The following is a 26,838-nucleotide window of genomic DNA, read 5'->3' on the forward strand; positions in this document are numbered from 1 at the left end:
AAATAATTAACAATGAAGAAAGCACTACTTATGAGCTGCTGCTGGATAACCACAGATTGCCTCTATAATTTCTGCCTCTGTCATTTGGTTACATTTGCTCTTTAGAGCTAGTTCGAGCCCCATGTCATTTTGGGGTATCACCATGGGGCTCGGCCTTTTAGCCCGCTTCAGTTTGAATGTGGTGTGTTTTTTGACCTTATTTGAACGGTAAAAGCAAAGCATTAAGTTTCGCAGTGCAATGTGTTGATTTCTAAAAACGGGATTGGCGGAAGGCGGCAAACACTCAGCAGCTGAGGTTCTGTTAGACCATGCACTGTCTTGTACAACTTTTAATCTAACATTTCAGGATATCTAATCATGTCTACGACACAGGGAAGTTCTTAGCGTTTTTTATGTCTTGCCTACTGTTGTCAAAGACTAGTTGTAGAAAATATCGATACCTACATTCGGCTTTGGGCCCACCCATTGCTTACCATTGACTGGCGGCTATGCCATCTCATTTGCTTGCTTCTTAGTCAATGACTTTTCTTCCTCCCCTGTGCTCCAATACAAGAATATCAAGGTAAGTCCTTGAGTAAGCAGGAAACATGAGTGACAATAAAGCCAACCAATGGGCTGGCTCTAAGACTGTCAGTTTTGGTGCAGTTTACAATGGGTATTTTTCCCAATAGGTAAGACTTTTAAAATTGTTTAGGGCTGGTGGACATGGCTAGGGTGGAGCTGGAGGCAGTGAAAGCCCCTCCTATAGCCCCTTTCACAGTGTGTGAATGAGTGGTCGCATCCACGTGACACGCACAGCCCTACATTTGAACAGTGTAATCAACTTTGATAATGGCAAGCTTTATAGATTAAACAAAATGAGAGCGATGGATGATCTTAAGAACTTGATTTTGCTGTTTTAGAATGTTAACATGGTACCACCCTCCAGTAAGGGCTGAAGCCATCCCCTCTTCTATACTAATCTGTTAGGCACTTTATCAACAGCCTGTAGTCCGCTTTGTTGAAGTCTACAGCGAGATCTAGCAAATTTTGCTCCAATTTGTCACCATTGTGTAATAACCAGATATCTTTCATAGCTTACCCTGTCTACAGAGTCCACTGACTTTCAACTGTAATCGACTTGTTTCCCCAATCCTTGTATCCATCTTCTCTTCCTTTCTGCTTTCTTTCTTGTTTCACACACCCTGCCACCCTGATATGCATGTAGAGGTGCAGAATGCCTGGTATCTTTGGGTGATACAGCTCAGGAGTCAGAGATGGTGTGTGATATCTTTTTATTTCTCATGCTGATGTGGATGATGTATGCAAAAGTTATTTACCTGGAACCTCTTACTTCCCAGTTTTCGGTCACTTTTTAGTATAGCAACTAATGCAATCTATATTTTGGCGAAAGACCCTTCCCTGTCCTTAATTAGGATGCAATAGTGTATTCTTCTTTTATGAAGTAAAACATTTGTGCTTATGAATAACCTGCATAGTCCAGCCAGTCGTCGCAACAATGGAGTTAGTAGACTCACTTGGGCTTAAGTAAATAAACAGCAAGTAAACACAGGCGGTATGGTTTTATTCACGTATACACTTTCACGCATTGCATGAGTATATGTTATCATTTATGTTGCTATAGTACAGTGAAATCCATATCCTCTTAAGATCGTCAGGCAAGCAAAGATAATAGCAGATTTTGAATCAAACCTCTATACGATCGAGAACAATGACAAATACTGTTTAAAAGCAATATAGAGTTTGAAGATTTTCAAAAATCTTTTAAGCTTTGTGGCTTTGGTCATTTGCATCAAAACTAACGCTATGCATGTCTCTATACACTCAACTTACTATTTATTATGTTTATTCTAAAACACATATGCTGATGCTTCATGGGGCTGTAAGGACACAACTGATGAGTGCTGAATCTTAATGTATGCTGAAGGTATAGCCCAGTTCTTTGTGCTGGGCCTACTTTAGGAAGCGCTTTCCAAAGGTATGTCTCATTCTAAGCAAAGGCTCAGTACTCCATTCTGACCGTTCTATTAAATGGGACCTATAGCTGGGCAAGGTTGGCTGCTCTGCAAGTCTGTGGGAACTTAATTTGAAAGCTATGAATTGATGTTTGCACGGAAAAAGAGTGGTGTAGATTATGGTTAATGCCTTCAACTGGATCCTTTCACATTCGTTGGTCATTTCTCTATTGAAATTATGTATCGTCCTCCAGGTCTGGCACTGCTTTGTCCTGTATTAGGCGTGAGCACTGCCACAATAATACAAAACAGTAACTCTGCAAACATAACCCCACAGAACGAATGACATTTGCAATATTTGAAATGTGCTTTACTTACAGCACTGAAACTACAGTGCTACAGCACTGAAACTACAGTGCTACATCTATATTTGTTACACTATTGGTCTGGCACGATCTCTGCAACCATAGCCCTACAACAGTGCAAATGCATCACTACCAACATGACCACCATAATACTATTAGCGCACTACAACAGTAAATGATACCCAGAAGACGATAACAAGCTGAACCAAAAGAACAATACTTGTGCTCTGATTTCCACAGCAAGTCTGTTTCTGGTGTTAAGTGGATTTTTCGGGCCATGTCCACACATTCTGCCCTAGAGTGCAGCACCATAAAGCCAGTTTTGTCAGTTCTTGTCTTGAGTTTGTGCAGACCAGTCTATAAACACGGCTCAAATGCAAGATTATTCCACGAGTTAAATTTAATTCACTGCAAGTTATCTCCTACCAATGTCTCTCCAGGAGATGTGAGCACCCTGTGTGTTTTTTGACCACAAAGTCCGATGGCTTGAAAGAAACCAACTATTTCCAATATTTTGCTCTAATATTTTCTGTAGAGAAAGCAAAGGGATGTAACCTCACTCTGATGGTTGATTAGCCAACCTGTGGGTTTTGTGCCACCTAATCGCAGACGACCAGAAGCACAAAGTAGCTCAAATGAAAAACTAAATAGGCTATTTTGCCGGACAGTAGCATTCTAGAATTTGCATATTTTTTTTATTTGTCCTTTTTAGAAATTCCATCACAGGTGACTTTTGAACGTTTATGATTTCGCAGGTTTTCTGTGATTGAGTTATGTTAATCTCTAACCCTCCTCAATCATGGTCCGTGATTGGACTTGGTCAGCAGCATTATTACTTACCGCGCTGTAAACTAGTTCTTTTGCAGCAGCGAAGCATAGTTATGGTTGTCCTGCAAATGGCCTCCCTAGCAAGCCAGCTGAACAGTACATGTTGAACAACTATTTTTACAATTGTTTTTTTAAAGCATTATCTGTAGTCATTTACAATAGAATATTATTTAATGTTCTCTATTTAATGTTCTCTAGCAATTCTAATCCACGTATGTTGGAAAAACGAAAATCTTAGTTTTATGGTTCACTTTTGATGAACTTTGGTTTAGGAAGCCAAATAGGTTTACATTGCACTGGGAATGTGCACATTTTAACGAGGAAATGCAATTGGAACAAAACCTTTTTAATACGCGGAGACAATTACGAGGGCTTTAGTTATACAAATAGGACAGAACATTACTAATCGGAGAACAACCGGTGAAAGTTGCGTACGGTTCAATTCGCTTCGACCCATTACTGTGACCAAGTGTTCTAATCATACCTTGTCGTCTAGCTTGATGTGATCTGTCAACTGAGAATGGCTGTTTAGAAGTGGCCGAGTGTATTCCCAGGTGTGGGTCCCATGCTCGCTGTGCCACTGCATTCAAGCTAGCCTGACTGATGATGGATGCTACCCCCGAAACTGGTCCCAAGATGCTTCTTTCCGGGCCAGGGAGAACCTGGCCTGGCAGTTCGGGCTGGACTGTTCCTATGGGCAGCTGGGTCAAGACTGATTTGCATATGTCTGAGTCCAAACTGGGGTCTCTTAGTGAGCAAAAGAACAATGGATTAACCACAGACCTCTTTACTAGGGGTGAGTGTTTGAAAAGTTTCAGCACTCTGTCCATCTTGTGTTTGGCTTTAGTAGCCACACCTTCTCAATTACACTTCCAAATGACATCAGCGTTTTGACCTCCAGATGAGTGAATGCCCCAGTAGACAATATTACTTACATAAATACTCTGTAGGTGGCCTCGTTTCTCTATAAACAAGACTGTATGTATATAAGTACAGTCATTTAATGCTGCAGTATTATCTAAATTGTGACCAATTATGCAGCGCGTTCTCTGGAAGAACAATTGTTACTTACCTGTAAACAGGTGGTTCTCCAGTATTGGTGTCTTTCATAGATTCACATGCTTGAATATTCCCCGTCGACGGAGTGGGAGTCCCACGGTAAATAATATAGCAATATATACAGTGATAATATATATATATATATATATATATATATATATATACCTATACATACGTAATCATATAAAAAACAGAGATATAAGCATATAATAACCTCAAGAATGTCCCTATATGAGATTTCCATAGAGATACATGGAAAGAGAAAAAAGACATTCGCAGTCTATCTCTGTCATTATGTTAGTCCGAACTCCGGCCAATCAGGCGCCAGCTCCTCTCTAGAACCTTCTCCTCAGAGCTCCTCACCTCAGATTTTCGTAGCACCATAGTGACTCAGTGTATGAGGAGAAGAGAGCCTCTGAAGGGAGGAGGGAGGGTCGCATGTGAATCTATGAAAGACACCAATACTGGAGAACCTCCTGTTTACAGGTAAGTAACAATTGTTCTTCTCCAGTATTGGGGTGTCTTTCATAGATTCACATGCTTGAATATAGAATAGCTAGCAGTAACAATAACATTGTTTCCATGATCACACAGCTTCGAAATTGTAATGACAATCAATCTTCTTATGCATATGACAGTACTGAATAACTGTAACAGTATAAATGCATCATTATGTCAATTATAAATGGAAACAATATGGAGGAGGGAAGGAAGAGGCTCATCTTATTTAAAAAGATTGCGAAGCACTGCCTGCCCAACTGCAGCATCCTCCTCGTTTAAAGTTGTCAAGCAATAGTGTCTTGTAAACGTGTGTCTGCTCGACCACGTAGCTGCTCTGCAGCTCTGATGCAAAGGCACTCCAGCAAATAAAGCAGTTGAGGAAGACATTGCTCACTGGTGACTGCAATGGCTTGTTTGCCTTTTGATGGCAGAAGACGATGGCAGCTGAAAACTTAACGTGCAATAGTTGGTTTCGTCACTGGACGACCCTTGTGAAAGCGTCCATAAGCTATGAATAGTTGATCAGTCCTTCGTAAAGCAGCCCTTCTGCTGATGTAGAATGTTAAACATCGTTTCACATCCAGGGAATGTAATCTCTGGTCCGCAGGAGTTTGCGGATAGCAAAGAAAGTTCTTAAAATCACTGGTTCGTTAATATGACAGTTTCAACACAAAAAGTCCTGGCACACTGTAGCATAACTTTCTTGTTATTCTGGACTAGGTAGAGGAAGTGTGCTTTATCACAAACCTCCAACACTCATTTATATTGTATGGAGACAACCCATCCAGAATGCTACAAAATTAAAAAGTTAAGTGGATAAGAAAAGTCAGAATGAGAGAGAATGTGCAGTCAGTCCACAAAAAGATACACTCTACAGAGAGCCTCAATGCTAAAGAGGTGAAAAAATGTGTAGAGAGAGAGAGAGTACCTCACGTGCGCACCACCAGAGGAGCTACTGGTTGGTTCTCACCAGCTTGCCCACATTTATTTCATCATTGGCAACTCTCTCTCAAGAAAAAAGTGTGCAGTGTCCAGTGAAAAAACACATAACACAAGACGGTGTAGTGTAAAAAACAGAGAAACACATAAACTGTGCAGACAAAGACAGTAAAAAATGGTGAGGGTATATAGACTCTCCAATAATTGTTTTATTCTGGTTAGGAGTCTATCCCACTGTTTAAAAACACAGCATGTTGCATACCTTAGTAATGACGGCCAACATGTTTCATTGCCAATAAAATTTGTGGCAAATTCATCAGGGCAAGAAGGGGTCAAGGATCACCTTCTCTGGACACACACCTTTAAAAAGGACTGACAAACACAAATAAACAAACGTACAGCTTAATCAGTTCGGCGAGGGATGTATTCACTGACCATCCAAAAGATTGTAATGGTAATCAGCTTAGATTCATTACCTAGTTGGGGCTATGGGCCCACATACCAGCCACCAACCAGTCGCAGGGGCGTTCTAAACTTATTACTATCGCCTTCCTGCTCTGCAAAGCATGACCGTCGTTGGTGCCTGCACCTGTAGAAAAAATGTATAGACCATATATACCTAGTCTAATCCGGCACAATCTCTATATGTTTACTGTTCCTCGATCTGTCATAGATCATTCACCTAGCAGTTTGGTAGTTCTACTCAATCATGTGTCCTTTCAGCGACTAACCCGTTCATTTCTGATGTATCACGTCAGCACAACTCGTTACCAATAATGTTTACACAGCTGAACTGACTTCAAAGATGACACCCCTCTTATTCGTGCCACGCTTAAAAATAACCTTGGTCTTTACATACCGCAACATCCACGCAACATCCGAGGGTGCAGACAGCTGTTTCTCAGTAGCTCATACACCCCCAGCTTACCCTGTCACTGTACAACCAGGCGGTACCTCAACACTGGAACAACTAACGGCGCGACTGTGTCTGTTTTCAAAGGGCGGCTCTTGCGCCATCTCGCGAGACTACGCGATTACCCGGATTGTCTCGATATGCTGAGGAGAATGCAGCGGCCATCTTAAAATGGTCCAGGGTCCCGATTTCGAGTAATTCAGAACTCGCTGGTACAATCATTTCCAACCACAGAGCGGTTGTAGAGTATGCCATCTGATTTAAGTCATAAGCCCGAATCCAGCGGGCTAACATCTCATATGTAGAGGACATGGTCCTGCTCACAACCAGCCAACACCAAATGGGACAAGCAGATCTCTACTAAAAGAAGAACAACGCGGCAGCCATCTTGCCAGAGATCGATATATATAGTAGGGGGAAGTCAGTACGGGATTAATAACATTAGGGATTAATAAAATTAGGAAACCTCCAGACTGCAAAGTGGAGCACATAAGCGTGAATGTGTGCACCATAAACATCTTACACACGGCGCCCTCGACAATAAAACAAGGGAGGGACATAGACACACGGCCCGTAAGCCACCAAGTGACCACATTGGAGAGCAGGTATACCCCAAGTAGATCATTACGGAACATGCAGCTTAACCTTACATGGGCACGACTACACTATTTGTGCCGAAAATGGAACATCAAGGATAAGTGCAGGTAGTGTGGTCATAATTCCATGGTGTTGTACTCAGCTTGTTAATGACCCCCTATCTGCTCACTTTGTTCCACTCAATTTGGTCATTAAGACCAATGGTGTCCCCCCCCCTTCTCAGTATAGATCCAGCGGGCCTCCTTCACAGCCAATCTCTTGTCAATTTCGCCTATGTCGCCACAAACTTTCTCCAGAATGACCCACTTTAAAGATCTAAAATGATGTTGCTGGTCTTTATAGTGTTGAACCAATCGTGTAGTGAGCTTGCCGGCCCTGATCGTGCTAAGGTGTTCCTGTATGCGTACCTTGACCTTTCTAGATGTAAGACCAATGTAGTGTAGTCCGCATGGACATGTCAGTCTGTAAATTACATGGCATGTATTACAATTGGTAAACTGACGGAGAAACCAGGTTCTCCCACTACCTAGTGTAATTTCAGTTGTTTTCTCCGTCAGTTCGCACACTGAACAGCTACCACAGGGATGGTGTCCTGGGGGTAGACTTGCATACTAGACCTGCCCTTGGTCACAAGAATGTACCAGTCTATCCTTAAGGTTTTGAGTCCTTTTAAACGCGAATCTGGGCTGGGGCATCTGAAAGTCACTGGTGGATAACAATGACCAGTGTCGCTTGATTATTTGTCTGATCTTATTAGACAACGGGTCAAATGTCAGAACTACTGGCAAGCTCTCCCTTGCTTCCTTCTTATTCCTCTCCAGCAATGCCTCCCTAGGTGTATTGTGAGCCCTTTTACGGGCTCTGGTGATGATTTTCTTAGGGTAAGCACGTTGTTCCAATTTCATGCTCAAAACCTCTGATTGATGTAAATAGTCAGATGTATGACAGTCTGAAGGCACCTTCAGCAAGAAAATTGGATTTGTACGGAATACTACAGAATCTGTTTTGAACTGTAGGAAAAAGGTGGATTTATTGTAAATGCATGCATGTCACGGACGCGACGTGAAGACGTTAGCGCCCGAAGAAAAGCCACCTTCCATGTTAGATACTACAACTCGACCTTGTGAATCGGTTCGTACGGTGGTCTCATTAGTTGAGCCAATACGATGTTCAGATGCCACAATGGAGGAGGGCGTCTAACAGGAGGAAATTTGCAAAATAACCCCTAGACGAATTGATGGATAATCCTTGAAGAACAAAGGGAAGTTGAACCATCCTGACGGAAACGGAAAATTGCCGCCAGAAAAAACCCCTAAAGGTTGCATGAGAGAACCCGGAGTTAGCTAAATGCAAGAAGAACGGTAACAATTGTTCTGGTGTGGAGTGAAAACGGGTGCACCCCATTAGATGCACACCAGTGGAGAACCCTTTTCCACTTTAATTTGTACATTTTCACCGTAGAAGGAGCCCTCGCCTGAGCTAAAATGTCTCTACAGTCCTGTGGAATATCCAAATGGGCAAATTCACAGTGCTCAGGTTCCAAGCTGATAAGCTCAGTGAGGAGGGATTCGGATGACAAATTTTCCCCTTGTCCATCGTGAGAAGATCTGCACGAGGATGTAGAATGATTGGTTCGCATTGAGACAGTAGGAGTAGTTCTGAGAACCATGCCTGCCGAGGCCAATGGGGGGCTATAGAAGTAGATGGCAAGGTTGCCTCCGCATCTTCCACAGCAACTCGAGGTACGAGTGGGATTGGGGGAAGAAAAAACGTAGTCAAACAGATCGTACCAGTCCATCAAAAAGGCATTGCCCAGAGATCTTTTGTGGGGATGCCAGCTTGCGTAATCTCGCTTTTCCGGTTCTCTAGTGTGGCAAAGAGATCCAGCTGTGGGCGACCCCATCGTTGAAATATCCTCTCTAGAGTTGGTTGATGCAACTCCCATTCGTGGGTCGATGAGGAGGACCTGGTCAGGGAATCCGCCAGGATATTGGATACCCCCGGTCGATTAACTGCTGCATATCGTGATGCGATGGTTGACAGACCAATCCCAAATCGACTGAGCTAGTCGAGACCGTTTCGGAGATTTTATCCTGCCCTGCTTGTTTGTATAGTGCATGCAGGTTGTATAGTCTGTCTGTATCAGTACTGATTCTCCTTGGATTAAACGATGAAAAGCTTTGAGAGCCAGCAATATATAGCCATGAGATCCAACCTGTAGAAGTGCCAGTTTTTTTTTTTTTTTTTAACATATTGACCATTTTCCCTTTATTGATAAATCCTCCAAATGAGCACCCCATCCTTCCAGAGAGGCGTCTGTTATTGTCATGTCTGGTACCATTGTCAGAAAACAAATGCCTTCCGTTAGATTTAACGGTTGCGTCCACCACCTTTGCGCCAACTACATCCGATCTGTGACGTTTACAACATCGTTTAAAGAACCTGTAACCTGGCGTTCTTGGACCTCCAGTACTCCTTGGATGGGGCGTGTCTGTAATCTGTAAAGAGGGATCAATGCAATGCATGATGACGCCATTTTCAGAAAGGACTTCAATATTCTTACAGAAACGGGTCTTTTTGATCTGATAAGGGTTACCAGTCGGAGAATTTATTTATTTATTTTTTTGAAGACGGTCTTGGGAGAGAAGTGCCCTTGCTGACACTGTCTAAAGTTGCTCCCAGAAAATCCGTGCGATAAGAAGGCTGTAGATGGGACTTTGTGGTATTTATGGAGAGCCCTAAGGCGCGAAAACACCTCCTGTCAAAGATGTGTGTGTTGTAGAAGTTGAACTTTCGATTGTGATTTTAGGAGATAGTCGTCCAGAAATGTAAAGATCTGAACACCCTGGAACGTAGGACGCTACCACAGGGGCTAGCACCCTTGTAAACACTCGAGGGGCCGAGCGTAGCCCGAATGGTAAACTTTGAACTGGAAAAAACACCTCAAACGAAGAAATTTCCGATGTTGTCGTAGTATGGAGATATGTAAATATGTATCTTGGAGGTCGATTGTTTCCATGAAATCTCCTTGTGAAAATAATCGCAAGATCTCTACATGCGTTCGCCTACGAAAAGAATGTTTCTTTAGATACCTGCTGAGAGCCCTCAGATCTAGAATGGGCTTCCATTCCCCCTTCCCTTTTGGTGATAAGGAAGAATCGGGAATAAATCCTTTCCCTCTTTTGAGATCTTGGTACTACTCCTATGGCTCCCTTGTGTTATAGAAATTGAACTTGTTGTAACAGTTCTTTGATATGAGCCTGTGGCAGTCCGGTAGGTGGTGTGGGTGGAGGGAATTCGATGAACTCCAAAGTGTGACCTCTTTCTATAATTTCCAAAACCCAACGGTTCCTTGTATGGAGGACCATTCAAAATAGTACCGATAGATTCGATCCCCATTTTTCTGGGACTGATGGAAGTCATGTCTCTTAGGAGTGTAACCCTTGTAAGAGGATTTTCCTCTGTAAGTCTTGGAAGACTGCTGTCGAGAAGTTTGCTGTTGGTTAGAGGAATATCGGTTTGAACCCTGGTTATAAGGTCGTCCGAATAAACCTCTTCTTCGTCATATGCCATGGTCTTTGACGGTTCCGGCAGTTGCTCAACTAGTGTTGACATATCCGCCCCTTGACGGTCCTAACGACCCAGGATGGCCAAAGCAATAGCTGCTCTCACCATGGTGGAAGCCATCGAAGAGAATTTTCACCCTATGGCATCCAAACGACATCAACCACGATCAGGTGGTGCAGTGATCGTAGATGCAGGATTTCTAGCCCGGCGTTGCGCTGCCTGTGTGACTACAGAATCTGGCTTCGCTTGACCAGTGAGGCACGCTGGTGCTCCTAATGGGGATTTGTACTTTTCCTCCAATCTAGGCACCCGTGCTGGAAGACTATGAGGCCTCCATAATCTTTTTGCCTTCTCCCCAATAAATTCGATTATAGGGATTGTATGTGTTTGTTTAACAGGCTGATCTTTGAAATCGTACAGGAAATAATCCTTCGTTAATTTGAACGTTAGTGCTGTCCTATCCCTTAACTGGTGGAACTTGCATATCAACAGGTGGTGAGTCACCAGGTAGCACCGGAGAGGGAGATGGTGTTTGGGCATGATAGTTATCCCACTCCGCCATACCATCATCATCATCATCCGCATCGCCACCATCATCGAGAATCTCACCATCCTCCCTGTCCTGAGGAATCTCTTCTTCTTCAGTATCATGAGGAGGTACTGTCCGAGTTGAATGTCTCAGCGGTACTGTAGGTATTACCACAGAAAGTATTGGAGCCGGTACCGGTTCCGATATAGTTGTTGGCACCACTGGAGTAAGCGGAACCACAGACACTTGTGGTGATAAAGTAAAAACCGCCGATTATAGTTGTCACAACCGATTCAGCTAAACTTTCTTCTGAATCTTGATCTGAGTCAGTGGTAAAACAATGGTGAAGGAAGGCGGGAATCCTCCACCGATATAACCTCACCCGACATATCTTGTCAAGTACTCGGTGGTAATGGTAATAAAGGAACAGCAGCAAAGGACGAAGTAGTCGTCGAAGAGATTTGGATCTTTTAATGACCTCTGTGCAGAAGTCGTCTTCACCGATGAGACTGCAGTCGACAGGCTCTGAGGCATAGAAGGCTATTGAAGAGATCTTCGTAGACGGAACCGTCGACGACGGAATCGCCATCGAAAGATTCATTGCCGACGGAACCACCGTCGACGGAATCCTCGTCGACGGTGGTCGACGGAGCCATCGTCGACGGAGCCATCGTCGACGGAGCCATCGTCGACGGAGCCATCGTAGACGATGAAGCCATCCTTTGAGAAACTGGAAAGTTGAAAACCTCACTAGCCTGAGAACTATGTCTCGTGGGCGACACAGCAGTATTCAAAGAAGAAGAAGTGGCAGATGTCATAGTCAGAGACATTTTCTTCTTTTTAAGGAAAGGAGTAGGTAACTCCTGTACACTACTGCGTTTTGAGGCTGTGTGGGAACGGCCAGAAGTAAAGTTTTCTACCTCAGAAAATTACTTCATCTTTATCCTTAAGTCTCTGGAGCCACAACCAGAGACGGCCTTCCCTGTCTTTCAGAGATTTTTGTAGAAAAAATTCTACAGAATTTACATTCACCCACTTCATGGTTAGGGTAAAGACAGTAAATACACTTACTGTGTGGATCTTCTGAGAATAACGTAGCTTTCCACAAAAGAACAAGGTCTAAACAAAGACTTCTACTTGAAGTCATCCTGAAGAGAAGAAACTGAGCAGAGCTCAGGGAGACTCCCTTTCACACGACGTGCGGTAGAAAATCTGAGGTGAGGAGCTCTGAGGAGAAGGTTCTAGAGAGGAGCTGGCGCCTGATTGGCCGGAGTTCGGACTAACATAATGACAGAGATAGACTGCGAATGTCTTTTTTCTCTTTCCATGTATCTCTATGGAAATCTCATATAGGGACATTCTTGAGGTTATTATATGCTTATATCTCTGTTTTTTATATGATTACGTATGTATAGGTATATATATATATATATATATATATATATATATATATATATATCACTGTGTATATATTGCTATATTATTTACCGTGGGACTCCCACTCCGACGACGGGGAATATTCAAGCATGTGAATCTATGAAAGACACCCCAATACTGGAGAAGTGTTTTCATCCATTTGAACTAGAAACAACAGTGTTTGAGAAATCTATAAATTGTGCTTAATGCAGTAAATCAACCGATAAATGCTTCAGCAACGGAATTGCATCTAGCCATTGGCCCTCATCGCTGTCCAAAATGTATTCATGAATGGTAAACATAACCTTAAGTTTCGAATTTTTCCCATCGGTGCTTATTGTTAGCTGCATTGAGAAGAAAATAGCTGTTTCAATCTAGCGACCTGAAAATGATCATACAACCTACACGATGGAGAGTATGTTCCTTTATTGCCATCTGAGTTCTGGTGACCTTTTTGAGAAGGGGAGGAAAATAAACACCCTGCTTTCAGTCTTGTCTCTTGATGCCACCTTAGCGCCTCACTGGCATTATTGGACCATGTTGCATGCTTGGCACACAATAGCATTCAAATGCCTGTAAATGAACTGTGCAGATGTTTCAGAATATATCGGATTAGAAAAACGCAAATGAAGCACATTTTTGGGTAATTCTGAAGTGTGGTGAAAAATATTTAAATATGATCAAACCAAATGAATACGCTTGGTGATGACGTTTCCACACATTATCGTTTGTGCACTGTATACTTGTATCAGTAAAACTGTGCGGCTTTGCAAATGTTATTTTTATTTGAAGATGTGTTGTATGTAATGGCAGTACGATGCCACACCAGACATACTTCACTTGACCCCACTCTACTCTGCCTCATTGTACACCACTTCACACTACGCCGCACCACTTTGAAATATGCCACTCCACACTGCACTCTACAATGCACCACTGCACTCTTCGCCAATGTACTCTACATGGTAATCGCATGCATCATATCTAGAGTTGTAGTGAGCAAAGTTGCCTTGACTGCTTCCACATGGCCCAGCCATTTCACCCCCCACCCCCCTAAAAACCTCCCCTCCGAACCACCTCACAGGGAGTTGTGATCAGCTCCCTTGTCTGAGGTACAGCAGATTTTTATACCAAGGTACGGTGTATGTTGTTGTGTCCAGAGTAGTGGGTAGGTCTGAGTACGAGTTTCCCTGAGTTGATGGGTGGCATTAATGCTCATGGTTTAAGGGCATTCATTTTTAACCCAGACGCTTTACCAAAACAGTTGAGCTCGGTCAATAACGCTGGGATGGAGGACAGCGGTTCCGTCAACATCTGTCACATCTGTGTTTACAGCTAGCTAGTGTTGATTCTTTCCCAACTGCACTCCTCTAATGCTCTGATGGAGCTGTATTTTCTTTGTTAGCCGTTCATGTTGAGTGCAAACAGGAGGGGTGACAAAGGGAACCCCTGCCTCGTTCCTCGGGTCACTGCAAATGAACATGAGAGTTGACCGTTCACCCTTATCCTAGCAGTGGGAGCGGTGTAACCACTCATTATCCATGTATTAAATCTGGGCCCCAGTCTGATCTTTCCAGTTGACTCTTGTCAGGTATGGTAGATGTACCCAGTCAAATGCCTTCTCGGCTTCAATTAATAATAGGAACATGGGGTGTTAGGCTCGTTTTACTTTGCCTAGGATATATAGGAAACGTTTTTGTAACTACTTCTTTTTAGGTCTCGCCTAGGCAGCGCGCACACGCTGCAATAGGAGGGCCTTTAGCCATCGGTCTTCACTTTTCAAGCACTGCACTCGTGCTTGTGGCGGCATCCACCTTGTGGGAACGAGCAGCGGCGTGCCACAAGCACGAGTGCAGTGCTTGAAAAGTGAAGACTGCTCTACCAAGCGTGCGCGCGCACCACTCGCAGGCTCACCACCTGCTCCCCCCCTCTCTCACAATCTCTTCCAAAATCACTCCCTCCTCCTGGCACCCGACTTATTTCTCAGTTTTCCCAACCATGCACCCCTCCGCTTTCGACCTGTACTTAACGGAGAAACCTTTGTGGTTAAGTCAGTAAACAAGGGTAAGTCTGTAAATTAACCTCCAAAGTGTTTTCCTTTTAACCCCACTGTAGCCCTTATTCTGTTAATTGGCGTACTATTATTTTAGTGGGGTTCTAACGTACTTTACCTCAGTTCTCGTACAAAGGCACAATTAACTCCCAACTCGAGTCACTCGTTTGTAAGATGGCCTTAGTAGTCCCTCATCTGCTGCGCAGACTGCACGGGTGGCGCGAGCGTCTGTTCTGTAAATCCTAAGTAACGGACGCTAGGGCGGCGCTCTGGTAGGTGTTTCTGCCAAAACTCCGCTTGTCACAGACAAAAACGTTATGCAGTTGTGGGGTAAGGGGGTGATGTTGGGAACACAATTATACCCGGTTAGTTAGCTAAACATTGTTCCATCTACACGTGTCAACAAAACAGTACACTAAAACCTCTCTGTTCCCAAAAACAACTGCTGTGCTAGTTTAAGTTGAGGCGCCTGCCTGCTGCTCGCTGCTTATATGCATTTCAAGGGCAAGTTGGTGTTTTTTACGGCGATAACGAAACAATCTACATTCAGGCTGCGTTTTGAGTCAGTTTTTAGAGTTCCATTTTTCCTAACTTAAATACGTTAATTCTGGGACTGTCACCGCTCACCCTCACAGTCCCACCCCTCGCACCCTCACAGCCTCACCCCTCCATGGCCTCGCACCCTCACAGCCCCATCTCCTACATTAAACTACTGCTTTCACTCTGCTGTGTCTCTTCCCAGCCTCCTCACATGCTCTCTTCCTCTCAGCCCCCCCTCACAGTGTCACCCCTGCATCACCACAAACTGTCTGCCCACCAACACTCCCTCCCTGCATTCCACCAGCCTCACATCCTCACCGTGTTCAGCCTCTCTGCCTCTTCGACCTCCTCTCCCACTCCTACGTCACTCACCCTCTGCCTCACCCTACCCTGTCATACCGCCCAGCCTCGAATCGCCCCCCTCTCACCTCACCCTCACGGTCTTATCCCTCACCTGTCACGCGCCTGCACGCTTTCACCCACCACTCTCCCCTCATAGTCTCGTTGCCTTCCAATCGTATCTCACCCCTGCATCACCTCCCCCCTGCCTCACCCTACCCTCATTTCACCATCCTCGGTGTCACTCTGCATCATCCCTGCCCATCCTATCTCCCCCTTTCTTAATCCCTCCCTGTTTCTCACCCCCCCCCCGCAGCCTTGCAGCGCCTGACCCCATTCATGCTGAAAGCTGGCAGTGTTTGCTGCATCTCGTGATTAACCCCTTCGTGCCCTCGTCCTGCCTGTCTGTGCTGCTGAGAGCCATGCCTGCCCTCCTCCGGAGCAGATTCCTCGCTCTGCATTAAACATCTGCCCCAGTACTCTGCACCACTGACCTGCACCTACCCACGGTGGCAGGGGCACCTCCACGCCAGAGGAGCCCGCTTTTGGGACCTTATAAGTATTTTGTTATGCAGCACAATATCCTTGGTGCACCAACATTAACTGTTGCATAGTTAAACCCTTATAAGGTCCAAAAGGCGAGACCTATTGGCTATGCCAATGCTTTTTTCAGGGGAGAAGCCTGTTTGACCAGCCCCTGCATATAGGGGGCTAGACAACAGTCTAAGACCCCTGTTAAGATCTTCATGTCTACATTTAAAAGAGATTGCGACCTGTATAAGGAGCAGTGAGTGGTGTCTTTCCCTGGCTTGGGTATAACAGTCACTACTGTTTCATGCATGTAAGGGGCCAGTGTGCCTAACTTTGTGAAATCATTGTATAGCGACATCATTATTTGGGCCAGAAAGTAGCAGAAAAATTTGTAGTAGGCTGCCGTAAGTGTCTGGGCCAGGTGCCTTCCTCAGGCTAAGCTTGGTAGCAGAACTGGTACTGGCGGTAGCTGAGACCTCTGCATCCAGCGTTTGTGCTTGATCAGGTGTTATGGTCGCTAGTTAGACATCTGCCAGGTAAGATTGTGTGTCTGTTGGGGATATAGGGTCCGCTGCATAGAGGTCCACATAAAAATGTTAGTCCATGCCCACTATGCCTGTGGTGTTCCTGCTCCCCCACATGTGTTGTCAAGTGAGCTATTTTGCTGTCTGTCTCAAAATGTACAAGCCAGCAGGCTGCCCGTTTTGTTTCCCCTGTATAATATAGTTTAAGCTGTATTGGTGCTAACTCAACTTGGTCAATATCTAGAGCCTTACATTGCTGTCTAGCTAGTGTGAGTTGGTGCCATATGCGTTTTGATTCTGTTTGGTTAGGAGTCCTTTCTTGGTCTGCGACTCTCCCTTCTAGCTCCCGTTCGCTCTTTATTCAAGTTGGCTGTCTGTAAAATTGATTTCCAGATTAACTGCTTTTAATGTATCCCACAAAAGTGGAGTTGGAGTGTCGTTAATAGTACTAAGGTAATCTATGATGCTACGTTTAACTGTCTCGATCATTGTGTTGTCTTTCAGTAGATTGTCGTTGAGCCTCCATGTGTCTGTGTCGGCATCCCATAATTCAGTTGTGATGGGAAGAGTGGTCTGAAAGAGCAGCCGTTTCAATAGTAGTATGTAGGGTCAAAGTATGTTTGTGTGTGGTACCAGAAAGGTAGTCTAGCCTGGCATAACTGTCCCGAGGCTGAGTAAAAGGTATAGTCTTGTTTGAGGTGGGGTTCCCGCCAGAAGTCCACTAGTTCCAGGTCTTTCATTCATTTAAGGCTCCCCTGTGAGAGGGCCCCCGTTTGTCCCACTCTTTGAGCGGACCATTCATTATCAGTGTCCATCACTGTTAAGGTCACCGACAATCAAGATTTCACGATCTGGGGGTTGTCATTACCTCGGTAAGAGCAGATCTGAGTAACACTTCTGATTCTCATTCAGGGTGCAAATGGTGCCCAGTGTAAGTGTTTTGGTGCGTAGTATTCGTACCACCAGGAGTCAGCCTGGTAGGTCAGCTCGTGTCAGTGATTTTACCTATAAATTTAGTGGCAAGTGATAGAGCCACTCCACTGACATTTTGAGAACTGAGGAGAAGAGTTGACGAGTAACACAGCAGTAGCAGAGCCGGGGCCAGTCCTGCTTCAGGAGAGGTTTCCTGTAGGGGTCAAATGTTACAATCTTTTTCTCTCAAGAAATAAAGTAGAGCGAGCTGCTTAACTGAGTATTTAGGCTCCTAACATTGTAGCTCATTATCTTCACCTTTCAGGATGTTTGGAAAAAATGCATGTCCTCCTAGCCTGCCCACACTGTGATGTGTGTTCCCAATGTAGTATGGTTATTTCCAATTCATCTTTACCACCTTGTTTCAATCATAGATCAAAATGACCTCCCCAAACAATAATTGAACACTAAACAATATTCACCCCCTTCTCCATGGAGCATCCAGTTTCCTGATGTGAGTTGTATTTTGAGGCCAAAAGGTCTAATACCTAGTCCGTTCTCTGCCGCACATTCCATCTCTTCCTCTCGCATCCTCCCACCACTCTACTTCATTCATCTTACCAACTTCCTCACATCTCCCACTCCGGGGCGCAGTTCAAAATGGTATAATTGATTCTAGGGCATTCCAAAAGGGCAGAACAGTACCATTGTCGGCTGTAGTGTGGGGGGCGGAGCTCCAGGGTGCCCCCTTCAGCACTGTGCATGGGCGGTGGGACCCCTGGCCTTAAAGTTGGAGCGTGGGGGGCCCTCCTCTGTGAACTTTGCAGGGGGGGACCCACAAGTTACATTATGCCACTGACCAGTGTCTGTCATTCTATGTCAGTTATGTCATTGGCCTGCAGTTTGTAGAGGAAGGCCTGCCGCTCTCTTTCTGTATCCCCCCCTCCCCCCTCCCCCCAGAGGGTTGAGAGTAGATTGCATTGTCAGTATTGTGATCCAGCATCCCTGCTTGCGTCTCTCCAGTGCTCCAGATCACTGATCAGTGTTATCAGGTAGGGGATCTTCTGGCACCTCCAGCAAGTTCAGGATCAAGTGTGCCTCCAGTGGACTGTACAAGTTGTGCCGTATATAGTGAAGGTGAGGCTGAGTGGGAAGCCTCCACAGTACCACATGCCCCTCTCTGTGAGGTATGTCGTGACCATGCAAAAGTGACCTCTCATCTGGAAGGGGGTTCAGAGAGAGGTCTTGGTAGTGATGCCCCTTCAAAGGAGTTTGTTTCAGCTCTACGAGCTGCTGCCTCAATAGTTTCTTTCCGATTTAAAGGGAGCATGTTCAATGGGGTTCTCCTGGAGTCTGAGAGTCTGCCGAATCTGCGCGTGGTTAACCAGGCATAGAAAGCTGATCTGCTTATGCAGTATTCTGATACTTGCAAAACCTTTAGTAATCTAAAATGAGTTAACAGAACGAAGCATCAATAAACGAATAAGTAGTAGGCCTTTGAGAATATAATATAGGTTATAAAATGAGACACTGTCTCCAGAAACTATTGTATGAGCAAAATGGAGACCTTGAGCTCGAGGGGGTGGGGTTCTGTTTGTGTAATAACCCATGGGCTAGTTTCCTTAATCTAAATATAACTTGCACTATATGTAAAGTCATCTGAAGTACTTGGTCAAGAAGAATCTTTCTTACTGATGTTAACGTACTGGCAAATCTGTGCAAAAGCTCCATGGTGGTTATGCTTTGGTAACTTAACTTTACACCCATTTTAGAGTCCTAATGATCTTCTACTGCGGATACTGGAGTGGGATGACTGCCATCTGCCTAGAAGACAGGGAGTGGACCTTATGATATTCATTCACTTTGCCTAAACTTGTTATAACCTAGCCTAACAACTGATGGACACCTTGTTTGTCACTGTTATTCGATGCACTTCTTAGTGTGGATGTATGCCTGATTCTGTACTTCTTAATATTGATTAAATACTGATTTGCATGCTAAATTAGCAAGTAATTAAACTAAATGAAGACTATCGAAGGCATATGAAATTAAATGCATGGATTATCGCTGAATAATACAACATTATCGAAAGTCAGTGTAGTGGTTGAAATTGTTAAGCAATTCTTGTTACATTTTTACGGTTTTGTAGAAACGTTTTAATTCACTTGCTAGATCTAGAAGAGGCGTCGTTTTAATTTGTCATGTCGCTATTACCTCTTGTGGAAATGAACCTTATTGTTCTAAAGAAATTAAAACTTTAGATCCAAGTACTCGCTGCACGTCAACCACTTCTAATCTGACAATATAAATACGTTTTAAGCCCCACCCCACTAGTTAACTATTCTTGAGAAACATAAAATGAACAAGCTGACTAAAAGTATTACTTATCACACCTTTTCAGTCCGAAATCGAGGAGCTAAATTTTAACTTCAGCTGCTGGAGCTTCAGATTAAGATAAACGGAGGGATGACCACATTCATAGATTACAAAATACTTTCTAGCCTTATGAATAATTTTTATACTTTCATGTACTCAAACTTTATAAACCACCTTCAGCACCTTTATTCAAATTAACCACTTGTACAATGTGTCTGGAGGCTATTCGATACTACCTTTGCTTACATGCAACAAGATAAGTGGTCTAATCGTAATCATTAATGAAGTATATAACAAGTGCAATTTAAGATCAGCCTTTGCTGCTGCGCATACTGGGTTTATATTCATTTAAAGAAACTTAGGATGGAGAGCACTAATTGAACCACATTAATTGCATAATATAATTTCTTATAAACAAATACATTTTTATTAAATAATAATTAACAATACCACATAAATAAGACTATCACACTTCAAAACAGTCCATTAGTTGAAATTTGATCAGTTCGGTAAATCCATCCAATCTCATAAGATTAATCACAAAAAACCTGCTTATTTAGTTCTCCTTTGGCTGTTTCGTAGTGATTCTAGTTTGATATATTGAACCACAGTTCATGGGGAGTTTCTTCTTTTTGTAATCCATCAGACAGATATTTGGAAATATTACGCACTCACACATTTCTCATCTCAGTGTCGAGTTCAAAATTACAGTTGTCAAAAGAAATCTCCAAGCCAAGGTTTAGCTTCTTCAGGGCTCAAACGCCACCTCCTAGCTACATTGTGATCAGCTTAGTGAAGATCAGCTCCAAGCTGTTTACAAATTGGACATTCTCATCTCCTGATGTCATACATGTGAATCTTCAAACTCACATTTCACAGATATTCTTCGTAACACGAAGCCAACAAGAAACAATGTGTTTTTTTTATATGGGATTTTTTTACAACAAATATTTTGTGTAAAATATTTGTTTAGAAAAATATTATATAATGTTGTAAAAGTAGTTCTCCCCATCCTATGATTCTCTGTAAATCGAGCAATTATATGTTAAATGGCTCTGAGGATTTGAGCAAGCACAGGACTATTGGAACAAAGTAACCGCATTTCTCTGTATTGATTTTAATTTGGTTTATTAATCAACCAATACCACAGTAGATATAAGCTCACCTTCAGGCTGGTATCCAAGGAGTGAACACAGCATCCTTTAAGCAAAAAGAAATACTAATTAAAGTATACAAATGTAGGCCAAATGGTGGCAGAGCCAGTAGCCAACTAACTCTGCTCTTAGCAACATCTTAACTGAAAGATTTTCAAATGGCAAAGGCCACTATATATGACCGAACTGCAGAGAGAAACTGCAAACTGCTATCTTAACTGACACCACAAAGACCTACCAGTAACAGGGCAGAGGCATTTTTAGGCAAAACGCCATCTAAACCCTTGTAAAACATCTCTGCATGAAAGGATAACATCCTGCTCAGCACGCACTTCTTCCGAACTGCACTTTCCTACTCAACAGTTAAAGAGATCCTACATGGTAAGATCCCTGTAAGTCAGTAGTTCTCTACTATATATATATATATATATATATATATATATATATATATATATATATGTAGGAATACAGATGCAAGTATCACTTGATCAGAGCACTCTAATAGTTATTTTGTAAAGTTATGTATGATGCATGAACTGAACCAGCAGCTGTTGCTCAGGTGACTGCTTATTGATACAGGTAACTTGCACAAAACGCAACTAGAAGCCATGCTTGATCATCATGAACTTTCCCAACAGTGATACTTAATTCATCTGCCCCCACCACTTGCTAGTGTGGTGGGCTGCCTACATCTACTGATGCACTTTCTTACAGAATTTGGAATGGTGAGGGTATCGTCCGAAGGTCTTTACTGAATTCATTGTGTATAGCAGAGATACGTTTACCGCTTTATATAATTTCAGAGACTACAGCCATTGTGGTCTATTCAGGTGACTGAGTAAAATTCCTACAAAGAAAATGAATTTACCAGTTTCTATCTTGCATCGGTATCTAGATCCCTCAAACGTCAAAAACGTATAGTGTAAATCTCCCATCGCAAAGCTTTCTCTCTAAATCCATCCAGTTATACTGACTTGGCGTCCTAACTTGAAGAAAAATAAGAAAGACCGGCCCTCTGCCACTTCCAGCAAGGAGTCTTTTTCATCACTCTTTGCTGCCCAGTTCCAGATCTGGAATATCAGTGAGACCATATAAGAGATTCGCAGACCCACCATGTTTGGGAGCATGAACAAGGGGTTCAGTGCACTGTGTGGCAGCTGGCCAGTAGCAATTGCTCACAGTTATAAGTCTTGTCTAGCCACAGTGGTAAATACCGCAGTTTAGATACTAGGTTGTAGTATTCCAGTCTAGTAGGGCGAAGTACCCTCATTCTTACATGAGCTTAGGAATACTTCACTTTCATATGGGCATCCACCCAAATCCAAGAGGTCAGTAAACTGTCTATTTTCTGAAATATTGATTGTTTGCAAGCACAGCACTCTCTACATATAAAAAGGTCCACTGAGGTAGTGGATGTTAACCTTGTTGCCAGACACCCTTCCACAAAGTGGGGCAAATTTGTTGCCTGTTGTGATGCCAAAGACACCGATCCTCTTGCAAGCCAAACTTTCTGATGTCCTTTTGTTTTTGTCTCATTAGCCCATCAAGGCCTTGCTGTGGGCACAGTGAAAGGTTATGTCGCCTTTCTATGTTTACTGGACCAACTGTCCTTGTTTAAGTGCCAACAAGGGATTTTATTTGAAACAAGCTATTTAGTTGTATATTTTAAAAGAAATTAATTAACAGGTGTATTTCAGAATTAACACCAAGGAAGTTGTCAATCTATTGATCTAATCGTCAAATATAAAGAGAACACACACGGGAATTGTTTTTTGTGAAATAAACACAAATCTTTTTATGTATAAATCGAGGTAAAAAGGAGTACAAATAAACCATTGGTTTGAGCAATAAATCATAAAAGAAGAGGGGTTACATTAAATCCACCTTTCATCAAAAAACATCTATTTCAGTACAATTGAACAGAGATATATCTCATTCATGAGAAAATAATCAGCTGTATATAGCAGATATTATGAAAATAGATGATGCAGTCGACGTTTCGGTCTTGGATGGCATCAGTCCGTTAGACCATCTTCAGGACAGTTATTATTGCATATGAAAGACTCTTCATGAATCATGGACGTCACACGATACTCTTTTTAAATCGTGGAAGAAGCGTGTCTAGCTGATACGGATATTATTCAGATCTTTGACAGCAAAAATATATACAGGAGAAAGTCCTTCCTCGTATGCTTTCAAAAATGTCTTGTAGAGAGCTGGACGCGCAAGGGTCTATCCAGGTCTAAAAAGGCTTTTTAGACCTGGATTAATAACTGTCCTGAAGATGGTCTAACGGACTGATGCCATCCAAGACCGAAACGTCGACTGCATCATCTATTTTCATAATATCTGCTATATACAGCTGATTATTTTCTCATGAATGAGATATATCTCTGTTCAATTGTACTGAAATAGATGTTTTTTGATGAAATGTGGATTTAATGTAACCCCCCTTCTTTCATGATTTATTGCTCAAACCAATGGTTTATTTGTACTCCTTTTTACCTCGATTTATACATAAAAAGATTTGTTTATTTCACAAAAACAATTCCCGTGTGTGTTCTCTTTATATTTGACGATTAGATCAATAGATTGACAACTTCCTTGGTGTTAATTCTGAAATACACCTGTTAATTAATTTCTTTTAAAATATACAACTAAATAGCTTGTTTCAAATAAAATCCCTTGTTGGCACTTTAACCTTTTCAATTTACCTGCCCAAGCCCTCAAGGGTGTATTGGGTCTTTCCCTTCACTTTTATCCAACCTGTCCTTGTTTAAGTCACCAGTTGTGAGGCGTTTCAGAAAACCTTTGACGCATGTTTGTTCCGAGAATATTTGTAATGCCCCAGTGGGGCCTTAGCCTGGTCTTCACATTCCTTTTGTTTACACCTTCAAGTCTTCGCACTGCTGCTAATTCTCTTGACACTGAAAAGTCTTCCTAATTGCCATCATGTGAGCACTCGTTTTGAGTGAACTCCTGATGCTGTTGGTACATCCTCCCTACACTGGAAACAGCCTTTATTATGCAGCCAGACCTACGCTGGACCATTACAACAAACATGTTGTTGCCACACACACACACACACACACGCTTCATTACCTCGCTAGTTGTTACAATGACTTCGCATTAAGGAACGTGTAGTTGGATTTTTAAATCCAACACCTTCCCTACTGTTGCACAGACTGGAGTTGGAATATACCATTCCAAAGTCCAGCGTTTCCCTAAGGCAAGTTGTAACGACTTGCGTGGTAATGGAACGCGTGGTAACACGCTTATTGTATTGCCCGTGTTATAATGGCATGCGTAGTAAAAGCATGTATGATTTTGTCATACTTCCTCCCTACACTACCTTCTGCTGACCAAGTTGGTGTTGAGAACCCAGGCGTTTTTCCTCCCTAACATCATAATGCTCTTCTACATCAGCCCATCAGGCACCCTGGCTGCATTATTGAGCGTATAATGCCATATTGGGCTTCAAAAAAAGTAATCCATTTAAGTTAGCCCCCCTTTCCCGAAAACATCTTGCACCAGTGCTTGCAAGCAAAGCAAAGTTGGATAGATGCATTTATAAATGCATACTCCTGCTATTCAATCTCAAGAATTGTAAAACGTCTAATCATTCGCTTCAAGCTCTGACATAAATTAGTTGATCAGTCTTTGCTAAACTATTGGGTAAAATTTAATTCCTTTTGAGCAACAGGAAAAACTGGGAAAAAAACTATTTTATCATCTAATGAGAAATAAAGAGTTGAAGTAAGTCGCAACTATATCTCAGATAAGTGAAGGTGCTTAGAGTGTTACTTGGCTGATGGGATGAATCTCTAAAGAACAAAGCTCAGCGTTTTTAGTTGTTTCTTCTGTGACGAAACTCCTGTCTTGCATTATTTAGTTATATTTGAATAGGGGGTCAGTGTGATTCTACGGTGGTTGCTCTCTTGGCCTCAAAACACACACTGTAAGGCTGTCTAAAGGTGGAAAACTCCTGCTTCTGGACCGTGGTTAGGAAAAACACGTGCAGTTCTATTTTGAGAAAGCATTACAGGGCTAATTTAGTTTGGACTTCTCTTGCCTTTGGATGGTTCTTGTTTTAATAATAAGAAAAAAGCTTTGTTGGTGCCAGGGCAGTGGCCTGAAAGCCATGGAATAGCATGCAACCTTCCTGAGCGCTTGGCTGCTCCTCTGTCACACATTATCCTAAGCCAGAGAGCACTATTGTCGCAGCTAACCCATTCTGCTGCTCCCCAAAAGCATCAGAAAGCCGAACTGTTGCTTCTGATACAGATAAAAAGCACCCAGAATCCGGCTTCTACCCAGCCGTAAGCAGAGAAACAAGATGGAGACCAGGAGACAGCAGAAGAATTCACCCAAGCAGTGAGCAGTGTCCCATTCAAGGGTTGGGACTTTCACCTGAAGAGTACGTGTACTTCGCCTTTGAGCATAATGAGGACTTAAAGTGGAGCTGAGCTGCTCTAACTGCGACAGAGTGCAGTCATTGTCATGCGTAAGGACTTCTCAATATTGCCTGGATTTATGAGGCGTTAGACCTCATGAATTGTCCAAGTGAACAACTGGCCTAAAGTCAGAATTAAGTGAACACATCTCATCCAGTGCACCATAAATTTCCGACAACAAGTGTTAAATAGCTGACTGGCTGATGTTATGTGCTTTTAGACCAACTGACTGTTCCTGAACCCGAAATGGAGCATATGCAGACAGTGAAGAACACATTCTCATGAACTGAAGACGCTCTCCCTAGGGATTCATAATGGGGAGGAATTCCAAGAAACTGGTTCAGAAAAAAGTTGCTGTCCGGTCCATTGTGAGCTTTCTACACTCTTTCAACAGGAAACCAAAACAAGGGAACAGAGTGGATGCTGTATGAATCATAACTTCCACTAGAGAGGAGCTGGCACACAAAATGGACACTGGCAATTGATCTGGGCCGCCTCTGTGGTAATTGGAGAAGAATAACTAAACGCATTAGTGAAACAGAATTTGCACTATCTGACCTGCAGCTTCACCCCAGAAACAAGTGAGACTTGTCTGAGTATTTTGTGACCCTTGGAGTATAGGGATGAAGATTCCTAAGGCCATGGCTGGAGGAATAACATACACTTGGTGGGCTTTCCAAAGTGGATTCAGAGTAGCTGTATGGTCACTTTTCTGGAAAGATGGGTAACCCCAACTGTAACCCCCGAAGGGCTCTTTCCATACTACACCCTGAAAAGAACCCACTGAGTCTCATTGTGACTACCCCAGCCAGAGCGTCTTGTGGAACGGTAGAGGTGTGGCTCTTGCATGACTGTCTTTACACTGGAGAAGGTTTGTGCGAAGTCCAGTGTGCAAAACAGTTAAGTTGTGAGATTAGCAGACAGCTGTACAGCAACAAAGAGCCTCCTTCCTTTTCCGGTGAAAATATTGGAACAAAGCGAACACAAGGAGATGATGGACGGAGCACTGAAACTTTTCAGACACTCTACCCCAATCGCAGATCTCGGTTGAATCCATCATCGTTCTTTAGCTCCCTTTCGCCACTCCAGTTCAGACTTAGCCAAAATAGTAGAACGCCATGTTAGCCGGATTGTATCTCATTATTTGGAAGCACACTACCTGTTAGAGGAGGAACAAATTAGACCTGGCCCTGGCACAGAGAGAGCTCTGCGTGCCATGGATGAGATTCGCATGAGGGTGGACCGTGGTCAGTCTACAGTGTTAATTCTGCTTGACTTGTCGGCAG

At 43.1% G+C, this 26,838-nt stretch overlaps 1 protein-coding gene across 3 annotated transcripts in view; it reads left to right on the plus strand.

The window, feature by feature from the left end:
• DCLRE1A (DNA cross-link repair 1A) overlaps nt 1-26,838 on the plus strand; it is a 103,359-nt gene that overhangs the window by 40,369 nt on the left and 36,152 nt on the right. The window lies entirely within an intron of this gene.

This window comes from Triturus cristatus, chromosome 1_2 (assembly GCF_964204655.1).
Source record: "Triturus cristatus chromosome 1_2, aTriCri1.1, whole genome shotgun sequence".
Classification (NCBI taxonomy): domain Eukaryota; kingdom Metazoa; phylum Chordata; class Amphibia; order Caudata; family Salamandridae; genus Triturus; species Triturus cristatus.